Raw genomic sequence first — 9,396 nt, forward strand, 5'->3', positions numbered from 1 at the left:
GAGGTGGGCTGTGCAGCTCATTCTAGAATCCACAACCTGTCTGCACATCCAAGTGGGCTGGCTACTAAGTTATACTCCTTAAACTGAAAAAAAAAAAAAAAAAGAAAAAGAAAAAAAGAACTGACTATGAAGACAGTGGAATAATAATGAAGATATTATTCTATTAATGGACTGATTCAGGAATTGTTCTAGACTTACAGAAAAATTAAAGAAATAGTACAGACAGTATCAAAATACAGCCCCACCTCTGCTTATAATTGCTCCTATTAGTAACATTTTACATTAGTGTGCTAAATTTTTATGATTAATGATGATATTGATGTATTATTAACTATAGTCCACACTTTATTCACATTTCCTTACTTTTTCCCACATGTTCATGTTTTGTCCCAGGATCCCATCTAGAATATCACATTACATCCTGTTGTCGTGCCATCTTAGAGTCCTTTTGGTTGTGACAGTTTCTCAGACTTCCCTCATTTTTGATGATCATTACCATTTGGAGGAGTACTGGTGAAGTGTTTTGTAGAATCTGCCTCAGTTTAAATTTGCCTGTGTTTTTATCATGATAACTAGGATTATGGATTGGGGGGAGGAAAACCATGAAGGTGTCATTTCCATCACATCAACATAATTTTTAACTGTCGATGTTTACTTCCATCACCTGGCTGAAGTAGTATCTAACATGTTTCTCCACTGTCAAGTCATTCTCCCCACCAACCCACCCACACACACTCCTTTCCAGGCTGTGGAGGGAAGTCACTATGCACAGCCCACACTTAAGGGACAAGGAGTCATGCTTTCCTCCTTTACAATGGAGTTTCTACATAAAGTATTTGGAAGTCTTTTTTATAGAAGATTTGCCTCTTCTCCTCTGTTTATTGATTTACTTAATCATTTATTTATATTAGTATGGACTTTTAGTTATTTATTTTTTAAACTTTGGGTTATAATCCAATACTACTTTATTTATTTTGTTGCTCAAATTTTTCCAACTTTGGCCATTGAGAGCTCTTTCAGTTGACTCCTCTGTCCCTTTAAAACGCTCCCATAAATTTGTTCTGTTGCTGCTGTTGAAAACTTCCTTACTTTCTGGTTCTACAAAATGTTCCAGACTCATTTTGTATAGCTCCTGTCCCAGTCCTAGAATCAGCCATTTCTCCAGAAACCCTGGTTCTTCTACTGGGTAATGGTATTAGAAACCAATGTCTGGGCAATGGATATAATTGTTGTTACTGGGGTGTTGTTTCTCTAAGCTGCCAGGGTGAAGAAATGTGTGTGTGTATGTTAATCTGTATGTGGTAAGCCAAAAATTCTCTCTCTCTCTCTCTCTCACAAACACAAACACACACACACACACACACACACACACACCTGTCAAGTTCCCTACCTCAAATCCCTGGAGCCTATGAATGTACATTATCTGGAAAAATTGTCTTTGCAATTGTGACTAAGAATCTTGAGATGAGAAGATAATCCTGGATTATCTGGGTGGACCCCAAGTGCCATCACATGTATCTTTATAAAAGAGACACAAAGAGGAAAGACAGACAAAGAGGAGGAAGCAGAGTGATCACAGAGACAAAGACTGGAGTGAGGCAGTCATAAACCAGGAAATACCTGAAGCCACCAGAATCTGGAAAAGGCAAGGAATGGACTCTCCCCTAGAGTCTCTAGGGAGGGTACAGCCCTGCTGACACATTGATTTCAGACTTTTGGCTTCCAGAACTGTGAGAGGATAGATTTCACTTGTTTTAGGCAATCCAGTTATGGTAATTTCCTACAGCAGCTGCAGCAAACTAAAACACCGGGTATATACACACATAAAAATATTTCTCTATATGATCATGAGTATTTACATCATGCTAAACCTGAGTTCTTCCTGATGTCTCCAACTCTAATTGAGTGCCATAGGGGCCATTCTGCCTCCTCCCTGATCTGTCACTTCCTATTTCAATAGTGAGAAGCCTGGCTCCCACATCTGTCATCAATTTACTTAACTGCTCAAGCACAATATACATGTATAATATCAGCATTCCTATCCCGCCAAAGGAAACATTGTTATCAACTAGAATATAGGACTGCGTGCAGTTCATTTTGTCCTTGGTCACACAGACTCCATTCGTTGCCAAAGTTATTTAGGTCAGCACCTTTTCCTTGGTCCCTTCCATGAGTTTGTTTCATTTATTCATAATGCAGTTAGATTCTCTCAGCAGAGCCTGGATGCTTTCCTGGTATCCCCTGACCTTCCAAGTGGATTTTTAAATTTGTATACATTACAATTCACTCTTTGTGTTGTAAGGACCTATACATTTGGACCCATACATGATGTTGTGTGAACACCATTACACTATCATGAGAACAGCTTTGCTTCTCTAAAAGTCCCCACCCCCTCCCTGAATTCCTGGCAAGCACTGGTCTCTTTACTACTATTTCTATTCTTTTGCCTCTTTCAGAATGTCATATTGTTGGAATCACAGTATGCAGCCTTTTCAGACTGGCTTCTTTCATTTAGCAATAGGCATGCAAGTGTCCTCCATGTCTTATGGCTTAATAGCTCATTTCTTTTTATTGCTCAGTAGCATTCCATTATATGGATGCGACACAGTTATTTTGTGCTCTCCTAGATTTACAACACAGATAGGTAAATACCTACCAGTGTAATTGCTGAATTGTTTGACAAGACTATATTTAGTTTGAGGAAGGCAAGGTTATCTATGGATACTCTTATTCTAGAAAACAAAAGTATTTCAGTGATACCTTTACTTTTTAAAAAAGATTTTATTTATTTACTTATTTGAGAGAGAGAGAGAGAAAAATGTGAACAGGGGGAGGACCAGAGGGAGAGGGAAAAGCAGACTCCACACTGAGTGCAGAGCCTGATGCCGGGCTTGACCTCACCACCCTGAGATCAGGACCTAAACTGAAATCAAGAGTCAGATGCCCTAGGGGTGCCTGGGTGACTCAGTCAGTTAAGCCTCTGCCTTCGGCCCAGGTCATCATCTCAGGGTCCTGGGATCGAGCCCCACATCGGGCTCTTTGCTCAGCAGGGAGCCTGCTTCCCCCTCTCTCTCTGCCTGCCTCTGCCTACTTGTGCACTCTCTCTCTCTGTGTGTCAAATAAATAAATAAAATCTTTAAAAAAAAAAAAAAAAAAAGAGAGAGAGAGAGAGTCAGATGCCCAACCAACTGAGCCACGAAAGCGCCCCAACCTTTCTCTTTTAGGCAAGAGAATTCCCTTTGTTTTAGCATCTGATTATCTTCTCTATGTCTTTTTATTCTCCATGCCATTTATTACCATTTATTGAAAAATTCTGAATTAGGTAGTTTTTGTTTTGTTTTGTTTTGTTTTAAGATTTTATTTATTTATTTGACAGAGAGAAAGATCACAAGTAGGCAGAGAGGCAGGCAGAGAGAGGGGGAAGCAGACTCCCTGCTGAGCAGAGCGCCCGACGCGGGGCTCGATCCCAGGACTCTGAGATCATGACCTGAGCCGAAGGCAGGGGCTTAACCCACTGAGCCACCCAGGCGCCCCTCTGAATTAGGTAGTTTTTAAAAATAATTTTACTACCAGGGTGCCTGGGTGGCTCAGTCTGTTAAGCATCCGACTCTTGGTTTCAGCTCAGGTTGTGATCTCAGAGTCATAAGATCAAGCCTCATGTTGGCCTCCGCGCTCAGCTCAGAGTCTGCCCTACACCCCCTAAAGTAAATAAATAAATCTTTAAATAAAAAATTGTAATAATTTTACTACCTTCATATATGTAGAGTTAGGAAACATTTGGCCACATTTGCACTGACTAATAAAGTTCTCATTTATTAATAAAGAAAATACTTTTCATTAACAGATAAGAATTATAAAATGTAGTACAATATATGTAATTGGATTTGAAACTGTATGAAGCCATTTGTTTATTAAAATATGACTGACATCCTTTATACTTTATTTGGATTATAAGCTTGCCCCTTCTCTTCCCTACAACCAATAAGGTAACCTGTGTGCCTACAGTCTGCTTCCATTATTTTCCTTACACATAACTAACGTTAAATATCTTTCTCTGATCTCCTTGAAGCAGGGACTATACTCATTTCAAAGGTAATTTTTAGCTCAAAGTCTGATATATATTGGCCACTCAGTAAATGTTCATTAGGAGGAGGGATGGATGATCTTGAAGCTAGAAAGAACTTTGGCTGTGAGTTAGAGCATCTTTTAGACAAATAACCATCACCCCAGACCTTGTCTGGACTATCACATATTTTAAATCAGCGGAGTCTGAATTAATAAGTTAACTACTGAAGAATTTGTGCCTCCATACTCAGCACCTTTTACATTTTACTTCCACTCAGTATTTATTGTTTATTATGAACTCAGCAATGTGCAGCCAAACACAGCCCGTACGTCTTGTCCCCTAAACCAACGTCAGTGCTGCATCTGTGGTAATTAACTACCATCGGGTGTCTGGACTCATGAGATCCTATAAAGACCAAGCAAGCCAGAAAATTTCTGGAAAAATGGAGGAAATTTCAAAACACCAGAGAAATATGAGATTAGTAAAAAGGGAGAGATGTAAAAGGTCATTAAAGGTCTTGCTGCCAGGGGGCACCTGGGTGGCTTAGTCATTAAGCGTCTGCCTTCAGCTCAGGCCATGATCCCAGGGTCCTGGGAATGAACTCCGCCAGCAGGGAGCCGGCTTCTCCCTCTCCCACTCCCCCTGTTTGTGTTCCCTCTCTCACTTTCTCCCTCTCTCTGTCAAATAAATAAATAAAAAGTCTTCAACAACAACAAAAAGGTCTTGCAGCCAGGACAAAAGAAATCACAGTACCAGAGGAAAGGTAAGACCAGAGATCAGATGGACACAAGCCTTCATTATGGGTGAAGCTAGCCACAGGGGAGGGCTCAGCCCTCTGAGAGGCAGACTGGTTGGCAACCTAGAGCAGATTAACCTTGACAGTGTACTAAGAAGAAAGGAGAAGTATGTATTATTTCAGGATTTTTCAAATTGTAACGTGCACACAAATCACCTGGGAATCATGTTAAACAGCTGATTCTGACTTAGGGAATATTGATGAGATCTGAATTCTGACTCAGGAGATCTAGGGTGCGGGTCAAGAGTCTGCATTTCTAGCACGCAGTCAGATGATGCTACGCAGCTGGTCCAAGACTACACCTTGACTAGCGAAGCTGGGTTTGACTGAATTTCAGTAGAAATTTATAGGAGCTCTCTACATTTGGCTGAGTTTATCTGGAAGTGTCTAGATTAAATTTTCTGACATGAGGCAGAAATGAGGAACTGAAATAGAAATGAAGTTTGGTTTTAGGAAAATTAAAATTTACATTTTTATACAATCGATGCTATGAGAAATCCTGCATCACCACCACTGTTATCCTTCAGTGTCCAGTTCAAATACACCTTCCTCCCTGAAGTCTTTCCAGATTATTCTTCTGGTTGGAATTAGTCTTGAGAACCCATGTCTCAGGGGTTATGGGCTGAATATTTATGTCCCCCCAAAATCTATATGCTGAAATGTGATGGTTTGGGAGGAGGGCCTCTGGGAGGTAACTAACGTACAAAAGTGGAGCCCTCACAAATGGGATTAGTGCCCTGACAAGAAAAGAGCCAGCTCACCCTGTTTTCAGCCATAGAAAGACACAATGAGAAGTCAGCTACGTGCAACACAGAAGAGGATCCCCACCAGAGCTCGACCATGTTGGGATCCTAATCTGGGGCTTTCAATCTCCAGAACTATAAAGAAACAAATTCCTGTTGCTGAAAAACCACTGTTTATGATATTTGTGGTAACAACCCAAGCTAAGACATCACTTTACTGGTAAAACTCATTTTAGCATACATTCCACATATTTCATGCATCACAGTTATTTACTATAAAGGCAAAGATGTCATTATCTCCTCTTTTTTCTCCCACATACAGTGATTTATAGGAAAGTACGTGGCGATTACTCCTTGAATTGAAAATATTAGCCTGGCAATAGAATGAGAATAGTATCTCAAGGATTAAAGACATCGTAAAATCAAGCAGTTAATTAAAAAGCATTTGAGGGTGCCAGGGTACCCGAGCTAGTTAAGCGTCTGACTCTTGAGTTCAGCTTAGGTCATGATCTCATGGGTCATGGGATCGAGCCCCACGTCAGGCTCCCCCGACAGCTGGGAGTCTCTTTGAGAGACTCCCCTTCTGTCTCCCTCCATGCTCACACTTTCTCTAAAATTATTAAATGAATCTTTTCAAAAAGGATTTAAAGAAATGAAAGTGAGAACAGTGACAGTTGGATGGGAACTTCTCGAAGCAATAGAAGTTGGGAAAATAAGGATAATTTAGGTGAAACCAGCCCAGGGCATTTTAGGTGACTAAGTGTTTAATCTTTAAGACAGCTAAAAGACTTGAACAATGTAATTTTAAATTTACTGAAGATAAAGGGTCAGCAAGGATGTGAGTAAAAGGAACACTCATGCACAGGATACATGAATACTCATGCAGGATACAGAAACAACTCAAGTGTCCGTCAACAAACAAATGGATAAAGAAAATGTGGTATATATATATTTAAAAAAGTTGTAATGATGTACAATGACAGGTGTTAACTAGACTTATTGTGGTGATCATTTCACAATATATACAAATATAGAATCATGTGTTGTATACCTGAAACAAACAAAATATTATATGTCAATTATACCTCAATAAAATTTTTTAAAAATAAAATCAAATTACATTGTAAAGGCACAAAAATTAATAATTGTTACCACATGCAAACTCTAAAAAAATATGAGCAAAGTTAGGTTATACCTTACAGAAAGCCATCAAGATTCATCTTCTTAATGGTAATGATATTTCTAAAAAAAATAGATGCAGTAGGGGGAGGCTGGGTGGCTCAGTCAATTAAGTGTCTGCCTTTGGCTCAGGTCATGTTCCTAGGGTCCTGGGATCTAGGCTCCCTGCTCAGCAGGGAGGCTGCTTCTCCCTGTTTCCCCTGCTAATGCTCTCTCTCACTATCTCTCTTTCTCAAATATAATGAATCTTTAAAAAAAAAGATGCTGTAGAATTATTTCATACATGGAAATTAGGTTCTAATCTAAAAGACAAAAATTAAGATAGTTAAAATTCCTCTTTAAAATCCCTCAAGATCCAGAAAAAACATACTATACCTATATTTGTAATCAATTTTCTTTTTTGTCTGTTGCCTGTAGTTTAATTCATATAACTTAAATTCATGAGGTATGCTGGACCTCCAATACATAGGACTGGGAAAATAGGCATGCTAAAAATGTATTTCATTAATATCTATTCATAATTTCTTCTGATTTTGTTCAATTAGCAAATAGCTGTTACTCGTTTGGTAAGTCAGCCTAGCATATACAACAAAGAAAAAAATGTCCTGTGGGTTAGAAAAGCATCCCTCCATTCCCTGAAATTAAGATCACAGGCATTGGGGCATGCAGTAGGAAGGCCTCCAGGGATCTTAGTTAGCAGTAAGATTGTACATATACACATGCGCTCACACAGGAGGAGGGAACATAAGCTATATAAAGATCATTGAAAATCTGGAACCTATTTTGTTGGCCATGAAATCCTCTGTAATTATCACATTCCTCATAAAAAGACGAAATATGCATTTCATGGTTTACTAGCCTTACTAAAGTCAAGAGTGAAATTCTTTTCTGCCCTTAGGATTTCGTGGTGTCCACCCACGAGCTTTTGGAAATGTTATACAGCCTGCATTTGTCACTGAACAGCTGCATCTATTAGACCACAGTCTAGAACCTGGGTAGAGGGATCTGATTTTGAATGTGTAGGAAAACCAGTTTTATTTGGCTTTAGAGAACATGCAGGAGTGTGGCTGACATACTGTGGTTAAACGCATGCTGATGAGAGACTGAGTCCACTGAAAGAAGGAATGGACGTTTTCCCACTACCATGATGTCAGCTCCAAGTCTTTGATAATACTCTCGGAGTCTTTCTAAAATATCCCTGATTACTCTCATGACTGGTGGTTTTGTCTTGTTTCTTTTTCCCACAGGTCTCAAAATAGTTTTTCATTTTAGTAGTATGTGAAGTCTTTGAGCACTGGAAACATCTGTACATTTTATGTTTTAATTTCTGTCTTTCCATTGCCAAAACTAGAAGTAGAAATGATTTCATCTTTGTTTTATAGTAAATGCTTTATTATAGTTATTAGCTTTGACATTTCTGAGATAATTCTGAGTCCTTCAGAAACATACATACTTTCTTGGTAATGACTGTTTTCATGTGTAAGAATATCCAAACCAATTTTTAGAACCTATCACCAATTAATGTGCTAAAGTTATTTGTTCATAACTTATTTCTTCTGTGTTCAATTATAAGCAAACTGAGAGGTAGGGTCCTATACTATGCCTTACAAAAAATATATATATGGATGTTCTTTTTTTCTTTCTTTTTTTTTTTTTAAAGATTTTATTTATTTATTTGACAGAGAGAGATCACAAGTAGACGGAGAGGCAGGCAGAGAGAGAGAGAGAGGGAAGCAGGCTCCCCGCTGAGCAGAAAGCCCGATGCGGAACTCGATCCCAGGACCCTGAGATCATGACCTGAGCCGAAGGCAGTGGCTTAACCCACTGAGCCACCCAGGCGCCCCAGATGTTCTTTTTTTCTTATAAAAAACATACACTCTAGAATATTCTTTGACAATATTTGGGAACCACCCTTATAAAAGTGAGAGCATACAATGCAAAAACATAACTTTTACAATTTGGGGGGAACTATTACTACCTTAGTTGGAAACAGTATTAATTAATTAATTACTTTTTTTTTTGGTAGATTTTATTTATTTATTTGACAGACAGAGATCACAAGTAGTCAGAGAGGCAGGCAGAGAGAGAGGAAGGGAAGCAGGCTCCGTGCTGAGCAGAGAGCCTGATGTGGGGCTCAATCCCAGGACTCTGGGATCATGACCTGAGCGGAAGGCAGAGGCTTTAACCCACTGAGCCACTCAGGCACCCCTAATTAATTACTTTTTAAAAGTATTGATCTATAAGAAAGATTTAAGTCAGTATTTGAATTTACTCAAGATTTGAAATATCCGAGGGGTGCCTGGTGGCCCAAGTCATGGTATTGGGATCCTGGGATCAGGGATCCCCCCACATCCGGCCCTGCCTCTGGGTTCCCGCTCAGTCTGCTTCTCCCTCTCCCTCTGCCCCTCCCCTGTTCATGCTCTCTCTGTCTCTCTCAAATAAATAAATAAAATCTATAAGGAAAAAAGGATTCGAAATATCCAATAGGTATCCTTATTGATTACGTTTATAAATGCAGACAAAAAATTCAGAAATGTCAATTTTAACATGATCTGCTGAGTCGTATTTTACCAAGTATAGTGTTAGAGTGGGCTAAACTGCTAGAACAAAGA

This window comes from Enhydra lutris, unplaced genomic scaffold, assembly GCF_002288905.1.
Source record: "Enhydra lutris kenyoni isolate GAN:26980312 unplaced genomic scaffold, ASM228890v2 scaffoldscaffold33, whole genome shotgun sequence".
Lineage (NCBI taxonomy): Eukaryota > Metazoa > Chordata > Mammalia > Carnivora > Mustelidae > Enhydra > Enhydra lutris.